General features: G+C 43.8%; 1 long non-coding RNA gene across 1 annotated transcript in view; it reads left to right on the top strand.

Annotated features, from left to right (window-relative positions):
• LOC135268655 (uncharacterized) overlaps nt 1-21239 on the top strand; it is a 239942-nt gene that overhangs the window by 37536 nt on the left and 181167 nt on the right. The gene's annotated exons all lie outside the window — the stretch shown is intronic.

A 21239-nucleotide genomic window follows, 5' to 3' on the forward strand; every position in this document is an offset into this window, starting at 1 on the left:
CTTTAATCCAATAAAACCTACAGTTACAGTATGGTACCAATACCAATTTTTAGTTTCGTTAATTATGCCATGACACCAAATCAGATGTTAGATTGAAAGGAAACTGGGTGAAGAATATAAAGGAACTCTTTGTACCATTTTTGCAACCCCTCTGTAAGTCTGAAATTATTTTCAAAAATGTTGAAGTCCATCCCTGTCCTAGTTATAATGATATTTTCACATATTTGATCCTATAAGTCTTGCTTTTCACATTCCGGTCCTTGGTCCATCTGAAACTGGTTTTATGCTTGGTGTAAGGTGTGGATTTAATTCTGCGTTTCCTCCATGGATTGTCAGTTGTTCCACTGTCCTTTACCGAGTACAATCTTGTTTGCCCAGTTCTCTGCATCACCGTCTTAGGCATGGATCAGATGTACAGAGGAGGGTGATTCCTTACAGACCTTCAAGGTATAAGGAACACAAAGATGAAATTCTGTGAAGAGTGCTCCTAGGAAGACACAGCACACACGCCTGAAACCCAGGTGCCCTTTACTCTGGGGTATTGCCTCTGGGCGCAGCAAGATCAATGGGGCCCTTTACCCAAGAGTTCGCAGCTCATTTCAGGGCTTTCAGTCATGCCCTGCTTGACTTTGTGCTTTGGATTCTTGTACTTTGTCAGACCGGTCCTGGTCATACTGTCTTTTGAACCACACACTGTTGATTACAAAAGAACATAGAGATGAAGTTTTCTAGCCTTCCAATTGACAGTTAAGAAAACTTGAGTTCTCAGCAAACTGACGCAAGAACAGAAAATCAAACACCGCATGTTCTCACTCATAGGTCGATGTTGAACAATGAGAACACATGGACACAGGGAGGGGAGCATCACACACTGGGGTCTGTCGGGGGGGAAATAGGGGCGGGACAGTGGGGGGTGGGGAGTTGGGGAGAGATAGTATGGGGAGAAATGCCAGATATAGGTGATGGGGAGGAAGGCAGCAAATCACACTGCCATGTGTGTACCTATGCAACAATCTTGCATGTTCTTCACATGTACCCCCAAACCTAAAATGCAATTAAAAAAAAGAAAGAAAACTTGAGTTACCCAATGTATCCAAGGCTAGATACTTGGTTGATGGAAGAGTTCAGATCAGACCCAATTTCTTGACTCCTAATTCTACACTCAGATTTGTTTTCCCTCCTGTGTTTCTCTTTCTAGTTCTCAGCATCACTACCTACTCAGTCACTCAGGCTAGAATTTCAGAGGCTCTCTGAGCTGTTCCCTATTTGCCACTCTGCACTTTGTATTATGGCCACACTCCAGTGATTCTGCCTCTGAAATCTTTTTCCAAATGTGTTTTCTCATTCATTCCCATATCCACAACCCTACTTCATGCCGTTCTCAGCGCTTGATAGGATTACAGCAAGTCTCTTGATGGGCCATCTTGTTTTTAGTTATTTATTTCTAATAACTCATTCACTTGCTTGACTGCTCTTAAAACGTAAATTCTCAAACACAGACCTGGTTGTGGCTTCTTGACAAGAGATGATGCTGTAACTTGTTTAGAGTTCCAGTGTCCATGTGCAGGATGTGCAGGTTTGTTAACACAGGTAAACATGTGCCATGGTAGTTTGCTGCACCTGTCAACCCATCACCTAGGTATTAAACCCAGCGTGCATTAGCTATTTATCCTGATGTTCTCAACCATCGGTCCCAATCTACCTTCTCTTGTTCATCTCTTAGCACCTTTCTCCTCTCCTCCAGGTACCGGGGTGATATTCACATTGAAATATTGGATGCTCCTGAGAAATGACACACGTGTCTGGGCCTCTGATACTTAGCCCATGCTCTGAACACCTGGAACGTACTTACACCATTTCTACCTATTGGAATTATATTTTCCCTTTCAGAGTCAGCAAATGCTGCCTCCTACACGACGCCCTCCAGAACGCCCTAGGTGCAGCTAATCACTCATTGCATTTTATATGATTCTGTTAACCTTTGCTATAACAATGGGACTAATGTTTCTGTATTTCTTACCAATCTGTGAGCCCCTTGAGTCTATAACCATATTTTATTTGTACATCAATTGTCTGGCCCACAGAAGACATATTGTTATGGACTGAATCAATAAAACATAAAAATATCTGCAACATGTTTTTAACATTTAAATTGTTTTACTCTGACACATCCTTACTTTGGCATTGCTTACAATAGAAGTCAGAGTATTTTAGCAATTACAGAAATTCTATCTGCATAAACTTAAATAAGAGACGAGTATCGGTTCAATGACTTGCTGTGAAAAGCGCAGGGTAATAGCTGACTTACTGGGCAGCTGAAAACAAGGACTCAAATATGCTCAGAGCTCTCTACTCCAGATTCTACCCTGCATACTGGCTTGATTCCTTCCATGGATTTTCTTCCACGGAAGTTCTGAATCAATATTAACAGCAACGGGACAGAGAAGAAAGAGCTTTTCTCCTAAATCCAGTGTGAATCATTTTGGAGGACTCTGATGGGCTGAATTTGGGTCAAATGCCTGCCTCTAAACCATCTGGGGAAGTAGAGTCAGCTAAGGGAATGAACAAATACAGCTAAAATAGGGAAGAAAGAGCAGACACCCCTCAAAATGACAGGGATGACGCTGACGGATTATGAAGTAGACAGTCCTTTCCCCCTAAGTTTGTTTCCATTTAGAGGATAGGAGACAGAAAATGACTTTGTTTTGTCGAGTCATAGAGTGTGGACAAGGAAAAAGCATAGTATTTGCACACTCCGCTGAAATACTTGACAAAGTGAACGTGTCTCCCTCTAATGACGTTATTCCATCTTTTGGGCAATGTCTTTGAGCTTGACAAGTACCAGGAACTTTAATTGAAAATTACTTTGGGAATCTTGCCAGACATTACAAATTAAAAATAAGAAAAGCCTTCTCCTGGGTCAGGAGTGTAACAGGCCCCATGTCAAATGTCATTACCCCACGTGCATTCTAGGACTGTGCAGGTGGGAAGCTAAGTGTTGATTGCATATTTTAGCCCAAGAATAATTTCCTGAATGGTAATTTGTTCCTTTATTTGATGAAACTGAGGTTTTCAACAGCAGTAAAAGGCAATCTTTCCAGAGTATATTTCCGTGGGTTATGAAGATTGATTATGCAGCTTAATGAGAGATTCATTATTTGGTTATTTGGACCATGATTTATTAAAAAAAAATAAGGTAAAAAGCTAATGATTTCCAGTTAGAAAGGCTTGTCCCCTGAACAGTGGTATTTAGCTCAGCATTGCTGCTAACTGATAGTGCGAGGGGTCGGGGGGATGTGGGGGGGTTGGTGGGGGAGGGGGAGCCCGGAGACCAAGGCCTGCTTTAAGCTGAACCATTGGCACTTTCTTAGATGGCAAAAGGCGCCCCCTAATTGCTTTGGATCTCAGGACTGCATCCGCCTCCTCACTACCCTAAGCTTGAGGGGATTGGAATGTTGATTGTGTAGGAGAATAACAGGGAAAAGGCTTGGCCAGGGCAAAACGGAGGCCCAGAGAGGACACAGAGCCTAGAAAGGACCCAGGGAAAACCAGAAGGCAGCTGTGAGGAGGAAAAGGGGAGGAAGAACCAAGGAGGAGAGTGTGCATGAGTTGGTGTGAAGCAGACAGAGGGAGAGGTGGGGTCCTACAGAAGGGCTCAGACCCAGGCAGCAGAATGTGAGACGGGAGTAAAGACCGAGGTGAAAGAGTTACACGTGAGCCTCAGCTCATGTGCAGGGGGGTGTGTGTGTGTCTGCAGGGCTCTCAGCGGGACTCAGGCTGCCCGCGTAGACCATGCCCAGCTGCAGAGAGGGGCAGCTTTCTCAGGCCACACACACTCTTTACCAGACCTTTTCAGCCAATGCAACTGTAAAGACTCTCAGAAAAACAGACAAACCAATCAACCTGTTCACAGCTTTGAGGATAAAACAAAAAACGAACCAAGAAAAAAGGGTGGAAAAGGGTGGGGTGGGGGGATTGGGAGGAGTATTGTTGTATCAAGGAGGAGACTTGCAGCAAAAAGGTTCCAGACACAAGAAAAATGAATTGTGTTGCTACTCTCGCGTGCGACACCTGCGTCTGCGATGGTGTCCGTGCTGTCTGACCCTAGGGAGGGACAAGGAAGTGCCAAGAAAGAGCCTGTTGCTGAGGTCCCCTCTTGGGGGGAAGCTCAGAGTGGTGAGAACGAAGGGGTAGACAGGAAATACTTTGCTTCTTGATAGAAACCAGCCCTAGATACTCGAAAATTGCCAGAGAAATCCCAGAGCAAGAGCTGAGATGGTGATGACCATAGTTACGAATTGTTTAGCTGGGAAGTGGCTGGGACTTGACAGTCATGAACTTAAACCTTCTAAGAACCATGCAGGGCAAGCTTTTGTTAGTCTTCCATTTTATTTTATTTTATTTGAAGCAGGTGCTATCCTCTCTCTTCTACCTTGGAGGAAACCAAGCCTCATGAGAGCTGGGTGTCTCGTCCAAGGTCTTGACTCTGGGAGGTGATGAGTCAGGTTGACTCTAAAGCTCCAACTCTTTGCTTCAGACCTTGCTACCCTCCAGCCTGTGCATGGGCCAAGTAGAGTCAGTGACCAAACAGGTTAGTGTGCATTTGGACACACGTATATTGGACTGGAGAACCGTTCACCTCCATCACTTGGTTTCACTTTAAGGCCACAGATGAGGCAGAACAGGTCTCCCAGAGCAAACGAAGAGGAGGTGCTTCAGGTAGCAGGAGGAGCATAGAAATGCCTTCTACATAAGGTCTCTGGAATTTGGAAACCCAGCTTTGCTGGCCACCCTGTCTCATGGGAGGGTTCCTCTGACTCTGCTCCAGATCAAAGCATCAGGGTACTATTGAAGGGAGGGATGGCTTTCTTTCCAGGCTCTAGGGGAGCAGATAACTCCATCACTGTGATCAGGGAGCAGGGAACAATGGCACATGCAATGGAGGCCTTCCAAGGATAATCCCCACCATTAGAACTTCAAAGGAACCCAAACTAGGAGAAGCAGAGTCATGGGGAATAGTACATCCTTTATTGTTCCTTTGAGATGATCCCAACCCAGTTTCCACAAAGTCATGCCTTGAATTCCTTCAACATTCTTACATTTCCTTATTGTGTCTCGGGGAAAATCCTAGACTCTCAACACCCAGGAATCTCATTTTTAAAGATAAAATTAGGAAGTTCAGTCAAAGGGTTCTTTAAAAAGAATCCATTTTCTTAAAAGTATTGCTCTGTAGTAACAAATTTCATAATTTGCTGTTTGCTATGTCTCTTAAGATTTGCACAATATAATTTCTTTTTAAGTCCATATGGGATGGGAAGATTGTTTTTTCACACTTGATACGTGTTACAGTTTACTGTGGAGGAAAGGAAGGTTTGGTGAGGTTTTCTTTGGAACTGAGAAATGCAGAGCTGCCTCTTCTGGTGCATTTTCAAGTAGCAAAGGCCATACTTGGCATGGAGTACCAAGAAGAGCCTGGGCAGTGGTAATGAGGTTTTGCTGTGCATTCACAGTCCAGTTGGGTTTTATTCATTAAACTCTAACTGGGAAACTTAAATTTCAACATACAATCAGAGGATGATGTCAGCAACATGGTAGACTACCATTACTCCCCCACCCCCAACAAAAGTACCACTAGAGAGTATTCAAAGGGCAGAATACCACCCTAAATTAACTAGAACCTGGGGGGAAGCAGAGAATCCGTACCAGCCCACAGAATCAAGAGAAGCCTAGACTGAGAGCTAGAAGAGAGGGTCTTGAAAGTTACCACCATAACGAATTGATCAAGGGTTGAGGTGACGGCCACACTACCCTGATTTGAATGATTATGCGATGTCCACGTGTATTGAAATTTCACACTGCAGACTCAAAACACACAAAGTTATGTCTCAGTTATAAAACAAAGGTTGAATATTCAAAAATAAAGGAGAGAATTAGGGCAAGACACTCACAGAGGAAAGACGATATGAAGACACTAGAAGACAGCTATCCACAGGCCAAGGAGAGGTTCTCAGAAGAACACAACCAGCTATCACCGTGGTCTTAGACTTTCAGCCTCTAGAACAGTAAGAAAATAAATTGCAGTTGTAAAAGCCACAAACGTGTATACACAATGATCCTCCCGCACCCTGCCCAAACACACATAATCAGAAAAAAAAAGACATGGAAGAGAACACATTGGCCATGATATCCAAAATAGGTGTATCTGTTCTGTGTGCCTTTTTTTTTTTTTTTTTTTAAGTTGGATGAGTATGAATGGCTAAAGGCTAAGACTGTGCCCTGTTTGGTCTATTGCTGTATTCCCAAGCTCTAGCACTGGGTTTTCCTTGCGTGGTTGGACTGCCTATGCCCTGCGCCGAGCTGCCTGGCTGTTGGGGGTGAAGGTGCTGAAATGCAGCCTATTCTCAGCTTGTCAAGCCAAGAGGCCTGGGGCTGCCTCCTCCTCCCTAACTCACACAGTCTGGCTTAGTGGAAGATCTGCGTAGCATAGCACAATGTCTGGTATATCAATTGTTATTTTAAAAAGTTAACTGGCTAGGCTGGGTGCGATGGCTCATGCCTGTAATCTAGCACTTTGGGAGGCCGAGTCGGGTGGATCACCTGAGGTCAGGAGTTTGAAATCAGCCTGGCGAACGTGATGAAACCCGGTCTCTACTAAAAATACAAAGATTAGCCGGGTGTGGTGGCGCAAGGCTGTAATCCCAGCTTCTAGGGAGGCTGAGGCGGGAGAATTGCTTGGACCCAAGAGGTGGAAGTTGCAGTGAGCTGAGACCACACACCATTGCACTCCAGCCTGGGCAATAAGAGTGAAACTGTCTCAAAACAAACAAACAGACAAAAACCTGTCTGATCTTGTGCAAGCCATAAAAACTGTCAGTTTATCAGTTAAGTTTGTAGTATTTACAAGTGCTTAATTTATAGGACAACTGGAAAGTTAAGATTAAAAATAGAATATGCTTTGCAAAGTCCTATATGACTAAGATATTATTGTTTTAGTGTTGCAAAACCTACAGAACTTGTGTCTTACCAATAACTTCCAAGTCAGTCGTCCACACGGTCTCCAAAGCTGTAGCTCCATTTTTATATGCCCCAAATTTTGGTTCTTAATGGAAAAAAGTAACATTCCCAATGAACCCTTCAGTCTCATTAACCAAACCCATAGAACGTTGGTCATTGTTTTCTTTCCTATGTGGAAATCAGAAGAATAGCCTCTCGGAAATAATTGCTGTTTTGCAATATTAGAAATATTTTAATGGTGACAGCTTGGAAATGCTTTAACTTTTAACTACGTAAACCAAATAATAAATAAACCCTTGTGATGAATGTTTCCAGAAGGGACAATTAACATTATCCTTACAGCTGTTCATGATATAATATCAAAATGAAAAACATGCAAGAGAAAACAGCAAGCCCATGCTGACTTCATGTCGCTTTGGCTCTAATGTGAAGACATCCTCGGTAAGACTCAACCAACGATATTTCATCTGATCATCATTTAGCCAAACCACAACAATACTCGTGAGGCCTCTTCAGTTTCACTGACAGCATCTGTCATTTCAGTTACTGCAAATGTGATCTCTTGAAATGATGCTAGCTGGGTCTCTCTGTGGCCCGAAAGGAAAATGAATCTCTTTTTTAATAAAAATTTTCATGTTTTATTTTTGAGGGAGGACATAATAGTAGCTTAGAAAGAGATTTGTTGGGTTTGTTTGGAGGGCTTAGAAAATAAAATCAAAACAAGAATATGCACAAATGCATATGTTACTGATTTAACTCTTTCCCTGAACTTCTAAATTGTTAGAATTCCTGTTTACATCAAAGGTAGTTTTAAAGAACAGAAGGTACAACTATAATTTAAAAAATCCCTAATCTTAGTAGTCAATAATTTATTAGCAGAATTCCCCAGCAACTTATAATTTTATGAGAATAATAATAACTACCATATGTGGCAGGCTTGCTCTGTGCCAGGTCCTGCGTTAGATGGCCTTAAATGCCTTATCTGCCTTAACTTCGTGACAGTCCCCGGAGTAGGTACTATTTCTCTCCTTTGGAAACTGGCACAGATTGGTTGCTGAGCAGGACTCTAGCCCAGGGTCGCAGGACCCAAAATATTGTGGTTGCCTACCCTGGAAGTTTACACACCACCTCACGGCTGTCGAAGGAATTGGTGAGGAGGCAGTATGGGCAGATTTGGTGAGGGTCTGCAGCTGTCAAGAGTTGTCCGTTGTGAATATGAATTCCACTTCTTAGCTCCCTCTACCCCGCTGCTTTTTTTTTTTTTTTTTTTTTTGAAATGGGTCCTTGTGTGTGATGGGGTGGGGTGGGGACGGGAGTGCCTTCCTGAAGACCTGGCAGTTGAGTCTCTTCTTTCCAGGTTCATCAAAATGACATCCCTCCTGGATGGCACATCCTCCCCAGAGAGCCTGCCCATTCCTTGGCTCTGATGGGCTAGCAAATCCCTGATAACCCAGAAATGCTTCAAGTAGTGTCAGTGAAGGGCAGTGGGGCTTTGATGCTGGACAGATGCCCCATGATGGATGGGCACTGGCTGACACACTTTCCCACTATGGCTCAGAGGTGTGATGGAGAAAGGAGGACTGAGGTGCCAGCTCCAGGCAGGCCAGGCACCCCGGATGTCAGTGCCTGCCTGGCTGCTTCTGATACGCCCTCTGACATGCCTTTTGGCATGTGGAACCGCAGGGGCCTTTCTTCACGTCCAGACAGGATAACTCATCTTAGGGGTTGGCAGGAACTGACCGTGTGCATCACCACCTGAGCTGCACTTCTTGTTTCTATAAGAGAAAATGCTCCCATATTACCCTAGTACATGCTAGACCTCAAAGGTGAGGCAGAGCCTGAGTTAGGAGGGATCTGAAATGAAGGCAGTCGTGTTGAAAAGCCCATGAAATACAGCGCTCAAGGGTAGCCGAGTTCTGCAGGCTATAATTAATGCTGTTTCCTGCTTTGAGAATGTATCCCAACCTTTCTGTTAGTCGAAAGCCTCAATTTGAATAAAACACCTAAATTCTGGGTCCTTTAACTTCTTTCCATGTGTGGCTCAGTCAAAGCTGCAGTTTGAGACTCGGACACCATGCGTTCTACGAAGCCCTCCTTGATGCCCCCAGTTTTACATTAATTCATCCACGATAAGCTTCCACAGTAATCTAATCTTACCCTGAGATGTCTGTTACCTCCTCACTTGAGGGCAAGTGCCAGGTCTTGTTGACATTTTTGCTCTACATCACTACGACACAAGACAGAATGTGATGAAGGTTGTAACAGAGAACCAGAAAAAGCACTCTAGGAGCTCTGAGAAGGGTAGTTCATGTAAATATATAAATATATATATACACGCACACACATATAATATATAATATATATGTATACACACACAGCCTTCATCAAGGAAGAGATTGCTCTTAGGATGATCTCAGACTCAAGATGCCATAAAATTTGTATTGATGATTGCTTTTCTTTCCATCAGTTATAATTTCTACTCTTAAAGCTCATTGATTGTTATTCTCATAGCATTAAAGTCTTCATCATCTGGCTTGAGTTGGGTGTTTTATTTTTTTTTGGCTTAAAAAAAAAAGTATGTTAGACCATTTTCAGCAGATCCATTGAATAACCACACTCAACGTACCTGACAGTCATAGCATGTGACTTGGTTTGAAGCACAGTGATATCATTTGCTTGGTTCCTCATCATGGTCTTGTTGGGTCAAATGGCTTTGGTTAACTGCTGCTAGGAACAAGCTGGGGTTCATTCAAGTTTAGGTCACCAGGCAGGGCTCAGCCCACAAAGCAGAAGATGGATCTCCGAGGTCCCAGTCAGGGTTCCTTTCCTTTTGGTAACAGCAGGTCCCCTTTGGCCCAGAATTGGCTGAAATTTGTTACCGTGGGGTGTGGATGGCTACACAAAAGAGGTCAAGTAGAAGCTAGGGGTGCAGGAGGTTGGGCCAAAGAGTCCTTGAAAGATGAAGGTTGAAGGACCAGGACAGGAGACTGCCAAGAATGAGAAGAAGAGTCCTGGGCTGGCTGTGTGACCCTAGCAAGCCATGCAGCTGCTCCAGCCATCTGAAAACCTGAGCGCTGTTGGTCTCTGCAGGGCCTTCTAGCTTGTGTATTTCACAAGTCTAATTCTAGAAACTCGCCATTCTTGAACATAATGAAAAGAATGAACCAAAACTTGGAGTTTCATAATCTAGCTCTTTTGCTATCACTTTACTTGTGTGACAAAACTTACCCCCTGGAGGGCAGGGTCTATTTTTTCTGGGTATTTATGTGTCTATATTGAAGGAGACATACTGGTCTTTTTTTTTTTTTTTTTTTTCCTCAAATGAGAAGTAGCATTATACGTTTTTCCTATTATAAAGGAAATTTTGAAATACAAGTCTTGCATAGTTAAGAAAATGCACACAAATACATAAAAGAAACCATCTATAACATTAGGAAACAACTATTCTTACATTTCCACATTTTTCCCTATGCCCATATACACATTGAGTAAATACTTGTATTTTATAAAAATAAACTTATGTGATTTTGAAGGCTGCTGCTTTCACTGAAATGTATGGCATATATCTTCATTTTAATGAATGCAGGTCTAGCACACATCTTAATGTCTGCAAAGGGGCATGATTGATTTATCCAGTGCTTAGCATCTAAACGTCCAGCAATATTTTGCTATAATAACACTGTGGTAAGTATTCTCATCAACTCATCTGAAGGCCCCAGCATCTGAAGGCGGGGTTAGGAAATAGAAGCTAGGAGCTATGGCATTCTGGTGCTCTCAGATGCTATCAGTCAGTTCTGAGACCAAACTACAAATTTGAGTCAGCATTGGAGAGGAGCTGGTTAGTGCCGGAACTGGCCTCATCTTAACTATGCAAGACTCGTATTTCAAAATTTCCTTTATATCATCACCAGGGATCCTTAGGAGTGGGAATGACCTAAAGCTTCAGGACATAATTCCCAGAGCTGGGCATCTCCAGTAGGCTAAACCTACAGCATCTTCCAAAGAACAGACATTTTACCCAATGAAAAATTACCTAGTTGTGTCTTGAAAATCCCTTACACGTTAGACAATTGTCTGTTCATGTGTGGCGCCCACTAGAGCCTGCTGCTTGTGGTGCAGCCAGTGAGTGTGAGGGGAGGGGAGAAGGAAACACCCAGAGATGCAGCTTTGGAGGCTCAGGCTCCAGAGGGGAGGCTACTGTTGGTGAGTGGTGTCAATGGACTAAGGAAAGGAAACTAGCATTTGTGGAAGGTCCCAGAAGTTTCATGTCCCTTCTCACATTGAATTCTCAGAGTGGCTCTTGGAGTCGTTCTCCTCTTCACAGATGAAGAAATCGAAGTGAGCAGAATCTGGTCACTTTTCTAAGACTGGCTCACAGTGGCAGAGCCGAGATTTATTTGGACCTTTGTCTTTCTGGCACATGCTATTAAATCAGGCTGAGAAGTTTGAGAATTGCCCACAACTCCATTAAAGTGAAAACCATCAATTTTAAGAGTGAGTTATTAACGACATGTGTAAGAAAGCTGAAGATAATGACAATGTTAGGCACCAGCTTAGATGCCATCCATTCCTTGTAGTTAGACCCTTACTTCTTTTTTTCTCCAGACAGTCTGACTCCATTGCCCAGGCTGCAGTGCAGTGGCATGATCTCAGCTCACTGCAACCTCCGCCTCCTGGGTTCGAGTAATTCTCCTGCCTCAGCCTCCCAATTAGCTGGGATTACAGGCTCATGCCACCGGTGCCTGGTTAATTTTTTTATTTTTAGTAGAGACTGGGTTTTACCATGTTGGCTAGGCTGGTCTCGAACTCCTGACCTCAGGTGATCTACCTGCCTCAGGCTCCCAAAGTGCTGAGATGATAGGCATGAGCCACCACGTCTGGCCTAGAGCATTACTTCTAAGTTGCCATTTGGCCTTTTAACCGTGGACCTCATCATGTATCTTGAGAGTGTGGTCAATGAATATGTTATAGGTTGGAATCTGGCTTCCATGGGGCTCTTACCCTCCTCTCTGTGCTCAGAGACTTTACAACAAGAGCTTAGAGGTAAGATCTCCTCTGGGCTGAGACTAGGGAAGGAGTGTGAGAGAACAGAATAGCTAGAACATCCCTTAAGTTGACACTAGGGCTTTTCCAGCTGTGGCTAAAGATCACACTCCAGCCAGCCCCGGTGGTCACAAAGTTTCTGCTGTGCCCATTCAACTTCTTGTTACCCCAGTCTAGAGATTGGCAATCCAGTTTTTGTAGAGGGTCAGACAGTAATTAGTTTAGGCTTTCTGGGCCATATGTCTGTCACAATTACTCAGCTCTGCCACTGAAGCAAGAAAGCAGCCATAAACAATATGTTAACGAGCATGGCTCTGTTCCAGTAAAACTATTTGACCAGACACAATGCTTAACGCCTGTAATCCTAGCACCTTGGGGGAGGGTGAGGCAGGTGGACTGCCTGAGCTCAGGAGTTCAAGATCAACCTGGGCAACGTGACTAAACCCTATCTCTACTAAAAATTCAAAGAATTAGCAGGTTGTGGTGGTGTGCGCCTGTAATCTCAGCTAATCGGGAGGCTAAGGCATGAGACTCACTTGAACCTGGGAGGCAGAGGTTGCAATGAGCTGAGATCGTGCCATTGCACACCAGCTTGGGCATCAGAATGAGACTCTGTCTCAAAAACAACAACAAAGAGATACAACTTTTTAGCTGTGGGCTGTGATACGCCAGTCCCTGCCTTAGCCCAATAGGTTTATCAAAACCCCCAAACCTTCCTTTTCCTTCTCAAGATAAAGCTACAGAATACATACTGTCTCAAGATTATTGGTCTCTGGGGACAAAGGGTGTACCCATGGAAGGCCATTAACATTTCTCTGTTCCTGTCAGTGGATTAAAGCTGCTTTCTACCAAATTGCCCTGTGACTGAACACAGAGTCAGCATTTTTACAGTATCTTTTCTGTGGAAGCTGTTCACATTTGGTGGTTACAGGTGTCCTGAAGAACTCTCTTACCTAAGGGAAAAGAAACCCATCACCTGCTCCTGGCACAGTGGTCTGAGTTTGGGACTGGCTGACCCCAGCTGGAGGGAAACCTATCAGTTCCAATGTCCCATTTTGTTTCCCCAGTTGTTTCTGATGAGACAGAAGAGTAAAGCCCTGGGTCTCATTCTCCTTAGAGTGTAGAATACTTGTGACAAAGACGCAGGAAGCTTGGGTGTCCCCTGCCATGTCTCTAGCTCCTTTACTTTGAGCAAACCGCATCCCCGTTGTGGGCTCAGTTTTCTGTCAGAAGTCATCTTTACCATGTGTAAAAGAATGAAGTTGTATCCTCACCTTTCAGCATATACAAAAATTAATTCAAAATGGATCAAAGACCTAAACGCAAGAGCCAAAACTATCAAACTGTTAGAAGAAAACGTTCATGACATTGGGCATGTCTAAAAGCATAGGTAACAAAAGGAAAAATAGATACATTGAACTTCATAAAAATTAAAAACTTCTGTACATCTAATGACACGACAGAGTGAAAAGTCAACCAGTGGAATACAAAAAACTATTTTGCAAGCCCTATGTTTAGAGAAAGGTTAATATCCGGAATAAAGAACTATAATTCCTTAAGAAACACACCAAAAAACTAAGAAAAAAAAATGGGCAATGAAGTTGAATATACATTTCTCCAAAGAGGATATATAAATGTCCAGTAAGCACATGAAAAAATGTGTAATACGCACTAATAATTATTAGGGAAGTGCAATTGGAAACCGCAGTAGGTATCACTATGTATCCGTTAGGATGGCTACTATCAAAACCAGAAAATAGCAAGTATTGGCAAGGATGTGGAGAAAAGGGAACTTTGTGTCAGTGGGAAGGTAAAGGACAGTTGCTTTGTAAACCAGTGTGGTGGTTCCTCCAAAAATTGCAAATAGAATTATCATATAATCCAGAAACTCAGTTTCTGGGCATGTACTCCAAGAAGTTGAAAGCAGGGTGTTTTCATTAGAGATATCTCTATACCCATGTTCATAGCATTATTCACAATAGACAAATGGTAAATGCAACTCATGTGTTCATATTCAAATGAATGGATAAACAAAATGTGGTATATATACATACAATGGAATATTCAGTCTTAGAAAGTTGACACATAGTACAATATAAATTGACCTGAGGATATTACGCTAAGCGAAATAAGCCAGTCATATAAAGACAGATACTGTTTGGCCGGGCGCAGTGGCTCATGCCTGTAATTCCAGCACTTTGGGAGGCCTAGGTGGATGGATCATGAGGTCAGGAGATCGAGACCATCCTGGCCAACATGGTGAAACCCCATCTCTTTTAAAAAAAAAAAAAAAAAAAAAAAGACAAATATTGTTATGATTCCACTTACATGAGGTTTTTAGAGGAGTAAAATTCACAGAAACAAAGTGGAATGGTGGCTGCCAAGGAATGGGGAGAAGGAGAATGGAGAGTTGGTATTTAATGGGTTTTAGAATTTCAGTTTCATAAACTGAAGAGTTCTGGAGCTGGATGGTGGTGATGGTTGTACAGCCATTGTGAATGTACTTAATGCCATTGAACTGTGCACTTAAAAATTTTACATGGTAAATTTTATGTTACATTAATCTTACCACAATTAAAAACAGAAATAAGCTTTAAAAAGTCATCTTTAGATGACTGCTGAAGTCCCGTCTGCTCTAAAGTTTGATGTTTCCACTGTGCGTTTGGGAAGGGGGTTTGGAGGATACAGGTGCCCATGTGAAACAGAGGACTGGCCCTTCCATTCCTCACCACAGTACTTTCCATCTTCCAGCTTTTCACAGGAAGGACAGTTCGTGTTCAAATGCTTGGTCTCATGGGAGGCTTGTGTTACTGTGCCCATGTGACAGATGAAGAAACCGAGGCTGGGTTTCAATGCCTTTTCTGGGGCATTGAGTTAATACAGGGACACACAAGGCTTAGTCAAGCCTCCCTCATTACTTGATTACTCCTTGGAAAACCATCGAGGAGGGCTTTCTAAGATGTCGCTGACACCATGCTCAGCAGCGCACCTACAACAGCTACTAGAGAAGCAATAATACGTCATTTTTGAGAGAGGAGGAAAATGTGGATCCTAGGGCAGGCGGGATCACACCACCAGGGAGTGAGGCTGGGCTGTAGTGGAGGACTGTGAGTTAGTCTCCGTCTGTCACTGCCTCCAGAAACAGGAGCCCTGGGGTTAAAACGTTCCATGCACTGGTGCTAAAAGGCTGAGCAGGAGAGCCAAATCAACGGAATTTCTCTCTGGATGGACAAGATGACTGACTTGACCAACATGCTGTCTTAGTCAGGAAACATCCACTGAGCTGCTAAAAAGTGCTAGGCACTGAGAAGCAGGGAATAGATGGGGCAGGTGGCTCTGCCATGGTGCTGGCATCTCACTGAGAAGACAAAGACACATGCACGCACGTGGTATCTTCAGGTTAAGTCCAGTGAGGGAAACAAATACGGTTATCTGATGGGGAGTAACTGGGGAGAAGGAATTGGTCTTTGAGGACAGGATGTTTTAGTTGTGACCCGAAGGGAGAGGAAGAGACCACAGATGGCAAGCAAGGGGCAAAACACACCAGGCAGGTGCAGCAAGCACAGGTGTCCTCCAACTGGGCAGAGCTTGGGGAAGGGGAGGAGGCCAGTGTGAGCAGGCAAAGTGAGGGACGGGTATGCAGAGAGGGCAATGTGGCCAGGTTTGAGGGAGCCTGGAAGGTCATGGTCCAGGGTTTGGGTTTTATTCTGGGAGCCCTGAGAATTTTTAAAGAGTTTTAAGCCTATGTGTGGGAAAGGAGTTTCTACCACTGAAACTCCTGCAACTTAAATCTCACAGAGGGAAACGGGGAAGTTCCCCATAAATGCTCAGCCCATTGATGCAGCCTGGCCTAGTGCATCCACAAAATACTCCTATTACCCATATGGAAAACATCTAGTCAGCATACTTGAGGAGTTATAGGCTGCATGCATTTTTCAATGTTTCTTTTAGGGACCATAAACCTTCAGTTTTATGAGGAATGAATATTGATGTTGAACCATAAACAGAGCGGGGCCAGTTTGATTAGAAAAGTAGCAAGTTCATTCCAAATAGGTAATTTCTTCTCTTTTCCTTGTTTCTCCCTTTATTTCCCTCTTTTTCTTCCCTCTCTCCTCTCTCTCCCCACTAACCCTCCCTCCTTCCCTCTCTCTCTCTCTCTCTCTCTCTGCAAGTGTACTTAAATCTAATGTCTGGGACAAAGGAGGTGCTTCTTCCTTGGATGGCAGCAGCTTTCACATGTTCTTTGGAGCCCATGTCCTGAAATCTGGGGACAGACTTTCCTTTGGCCATGGCCTTGACCTCTGGGAAGGCGCTTCACAATGCAGGGAACACTGCCCATTGTGGATGAGTTGCAGAGTGCGTTGGATGGGAAAAGACTGCAAAAATCACCAACAAGTAATCACCACCCCTTCCCCCACCTCCCCAGCAAGGCCAACAACAGGAAGGCAAGAAGGCTTATGGTGCCAGAACATGGGGAGAGAAAAGATCTTGAAAAATAACTTCTGGAAGAAATGAAAGCCAAAAATCTCAAACATCCTATCCAACAGGAAATTATAATCAGCTTTAAGAAATTCCAGGGAAAGTACCCTGGGACAGTTGAAAATTTGGCACGAGGCTATCAGTTGGGCTGAGGAGGAGCTGAGGATGGATTTACAAGTTCCCCAAACATCTGGGGGTGTGCTCAGTGTCCTGACACTCTCCAAGTATCCTAGGAGGGCAGAGATATCAGTGGTATGCAAGAGGGGTCCACAGAAGGTGGTATGGTCAGCTGTCATTTCTGCTACATGACTTCCTGCCGGCAGTAGATACTTACGCGGCACATTCTAGATACTGGGCACCCTTCTAGTCACTGGGGACACTTAGTGAACGAGACAGCCTGAGTCCCTGCCCTGTTTAAGAATGCGTTGCTTCCCAACTGGAGAATTTCATAAGTTTCTTTGTCAGAGTGACTTGCCCTCCCCTAGCTAAGGGCCACTAAAGTGACCCAAGCTAGATCATCAGATACACTTGCCCTGAAATTTCAATCAGGAGTCTATCAAAGCTGCCTCTTCAGCCTTCCCCTAAATTCTGTGAGCTGCTGTGTAGCCGTGTGATAAATGCCAGTTCTGTTTGAGATAGCCAGTGTTAGTGTTTGCTGCCTGGAATCAGCGATCCTTGAGTATTACAAGGTGGCCAGGAGGAAGGAGTGGGACACAAATGATTGTCTTTGCAGTTGAGATCAAAACTCAGAATTGCCAAGTATAAAATCTTGTTTTTCTACTTATATTCTCTTGGCTAATTTATTAACATAACCCTTTCCTGGTCTCTTTGCTGTCAGTTTCTTCCAGTGCCTCTGGTAACTGGAAGCTGGCATCAGGAGCTTGGGCTTTAGGGAGTCATAGGGGGAGTCTGTAGAGAGGTATTTTTACCATAAATGCTATGATACTTGCTAGCCATAAAAGCTAAACAAAATGGTAATTGTAAAACGTTTCCCTATTTCTGAAGAACCGTTAGAATCTCTGGGCTGGTAGTCAAGGCCTGCTGTAAGTGGGTCCCAACCTGCCTCTGCAGCTCGTCCCAACATCCTTACATGTTCAGTGTTGAGGCTTGTGGGCCGCTTGTCATTCCCTAACACTCAACAAAGTGGCTTGCCTCAGTGCCTTTGCACAGCCCTTCCCTCAGCCAGGGATGTCTTTCCATGTTCCTGTGTTCCTTTATTCTTTAACTTGGAAATGTACCCATCAAGGAATCAAACAGAAAGACCCTCCTTTACCCCACTTACGTAGAGGTTGCTTCTACTCTGGTTTATCCTCGGGGGCTACAAATGCATCAGAAGCCCAGAAAAAGCCAAAGTAACAGGGCACCGGGACACGTGTGTGAGAACGAAGCCTGAGCTTCTGCCATGACCACCCCCGATTCGATGAGATGCGGCAGGGAAAGCCTTCTCAAGGCTGGGGTGGGAAGCCCTCTCAGACCAAATGTGCTTGGGCACAAAGATCTAGAAGCCCCTATTCCTTCATGGGATTTCTACCATTAAGCAGGGGGCTGCAACATTGCCTTGGACAGACCCGGGTGGGCAAGAGGCCTGAAGGCTGACAGTGATGCCGTCATTTTCTGAGCTGAGCAAAACCGGTGGCTGGCACTTTAAAGAAAGGAGGAGATTTTCTGCACGAAGGCAGGCTTTCAAATGGGCTCCTGCAGGCAGCTGTGGCCAAGCTTTTGAAATATTTCTAGCCTCTGTTTTCCTGCTGTGAAGTCTTTCGAGAAACAGCTTAGGAGCGACGAACTGTTTGCTATTCTGGGGCAGTGGGTGTGCAGATGAAAGGGCAGTTGGAATGGGGAGGAATAATTCCCCAAGCGCCCATAAAATTTTTGATCTTCAGCCCCTGCTGTAAAGTGATTCTGGGAATGCTGGTCAGACAGGAGAGCCAGGCTCCGAGGTGCTAGGGCTTCCTGTGACTCAGTCTTCATCACTCAGGGCACCAAGATGGGACTCTTGTGGCTCCTGGAAGCTTCAAGACCTGTTGGAACTCGGGAGAATCTCAGGCCAACTGACTGAGAACTGGGGAGGTCTAGGAGACATGCCCTGTCTATGTAGTTGATTCAGAGAAGTAAATACTCCACCAACCAAGCAGTATTTTGCCTATGATGGTTCACTTCTCTCAGGCTCAGGTGAGTCAAAGCTGTTGGACTTGCTGAGCAGAGAACTGAACCCTGGACTCCTTCCCCGCCTGACTGGGTGACCACATTACTTAATCTCCCTGTTTTCATTTCCTAACCTGGGACATAAGGGCATTGGGGCATTTGTTCTAGAAGTTACCTTCCAGCTCAAAGATAATGAAGTTAGCTTTGCAGAAGTAGCAGAATCCAAGGGGCAGTCTTGGAAATGCCTTCATGAACTCCTTAATTTAACTCATTCCTTGATTTCTATTTTTCTTCAGATAACAGTATAATTTACTTAGCGCTGGGAATTTGACTTTGGCATCAGAGTAGAGATTTAAGTTCAATGTCAGCTTGGTTGTGGATAACTGTGTGACTCTGGGCGTGTCGGTTCTCTTTGAGCCTCGATTTACTCATCTATAAAATGAGATATCACCTACTTCCCCAGTGGTTGGGAGAATTCAATGAGATCATGGCTGTGGGTGCTGGCTCAGGCCATATTCTTTACCTCTGTAGAGCAGCATTGCTCCTGGGATCAGCAAGTCTGGGTGGGCTCGCTGAGGACCCTACAAAGGATGTTGAGTCTCTTCTGATGGGGGCTTACTGGGATCATTGCTATGGTGGGCACAACCTCTCTGTAGACAAAAGATTATATTTTTTGGGGGGAAACCCCATGTTCAGCAGTCGGTGAAGCTGAGGGAAGTAGCCTACCAGGGTTTCCTGAAGCGGCTCCATTGTGGCCCAGGTGAGGGACGTGGGTCCAGAGGTGTGGTCAGGGGCAGAGTGACAGCAGTTCAAAAGCTTATTTAGAATGGTAGGTAGTGGTGGTACAGTGGAAAGGTGCTGGATTTGGAGTCAGATTGGGCTAGGACTCTGTAATTTGATGCTGTGTCCCAAGTACTGAGTGCCATTCAGCTGGGGCTAAAGAAATGCATGCTTAATGAAAAGAGGAAGGAAGGAGAGGAAGGATGGAAAGAGGGAGGAACTAAGCCTTGTTCTTTGCTCTGCCACTTGAAACCTGGAACCTGAGTTTCTTTATTTGTAAAATGTGGACAATACTTACTGCAGAAGTTTATGATTCACTGTGACAGATTTTAATCTGTAAAGTGTTATCTATCTATGACAATAATAATCATAGTTGACACTTGGAGTAAATAAGAGAAAGTGAACATGGAAACGGAGGCAGATGTTAGCCAGGTTGAAAATCTGATAAGCAATGCCATTTTCATGATGCTTAACCAACCAGGAAAAAGACTCCAAACTGTATCTTAATTTAGCATGAATATTGATTCCTCGAATTTATTTTATTCCTTCAGTTTATTAATTTTTTGGGAAAAGAGGCAAATAATATTAAAACAAACTTAGGATATATTTTTTTATCTGGGTTTTATCTAGAATATTGAAAGTCCAGTCAGTGACTCTCTGTATTATAAAGATGCTGAGATTCATGCTTATTAGCAGCATCCTCGGTCGTGAAGGAAATATTCAAGCTTATTTCACATCATTTATGTCCTAAGGCATTTTGCAGCTTTTGCTATCCGAAGTGAGGCCTGTGCAAATCCTGTGTTCTTGACAGCAATGCTTCACACTTCCTTTCATTGCTGCTCCATGCTTAGCACAGTAGTAATGCTGTACCTGCTATGTGCCAGGCATTACACTAGGGAATGAGATTAGATCATGAACAAGACACAGACCTTTCCCTCAAGAAGGACATAGCCCAGTGAGAGAGACAAATGAAAAGGCAATTACAATAGTAATAATTGCTCATGTACTAATTGTTTGGTTGATTTTCAATAATTGTGGAAAGAAAATTGTTTTGGGCTAGCAATAAAATAACCGGGATAAGAAATCAGTCAGTCTATATGCAGAACAGAAGAAAAATTAATAGTTAAGATTTTGTGCTTACATGCTTTACACATAGTATTTTAAGCCCCTAGTGTCCCAGTCTTCTGAGAAACAGTATCTTCCCGTTTTGCAGCAGAGATGACTGAGACACAGAGAAATGAGCTCTATTTGTTAAGTTACAAAGGTTATACGCACCTAACTCTTGATCTTTCTACTACGCCATATTATAATTAAATAATGTGCCCAAGTAAATAAAAACAGCTTTTGTCCCCCATCCCTTAAATGCGTCAGGGAGTTCCTGAGGTCTAGAGTGAGGGTGTCTTGGGTGAGGCACTTGAGTCTGGGGCAGGAGCCTCGTAGCCTTCTTCAGCTTTATTTGCAGGGAGACGAGAGTGCTACCTTCCCAGCATCAGCCTATGTGATGACACAAATATTCTTAATGGGTCTTGGCAGCACAGAGAAATGGTTAAAACCCCAGTGGCTTCAGCAGTGCTGAATTTAAGTTCCAAATCAGCCTTTATGTCTGCGTGACTCTGAGCAAATTCCTCATCTGTAAATTGGGAATAATAATACATGCCTCATGGGATTGCTGTATTCCATCAGATAATATCTATAAGGTGCTCATCAAGCATGAGACGCTGTAATGGCTATTAGCCATTTTTCTTTATCCATCAGAGATTTCTAAAGATGGAGTCAGA

Source organism: Aotus nancymaae, unplaced genomic scaffold, assembly GCF_030222135.1.
Source record: "Aotus nancymaae isolate 86718 unplaced genomic scaffold, 86718_ANA_hifiasm-v0.15.2.pri h1tg000041l, whole genome shotgun sequence".
Lineage (NCBI taxonomy): Eukaryota > Metazoa > Chordata > Mammalia > Primates > Aotidae > Aotus > Aotus nancymaae.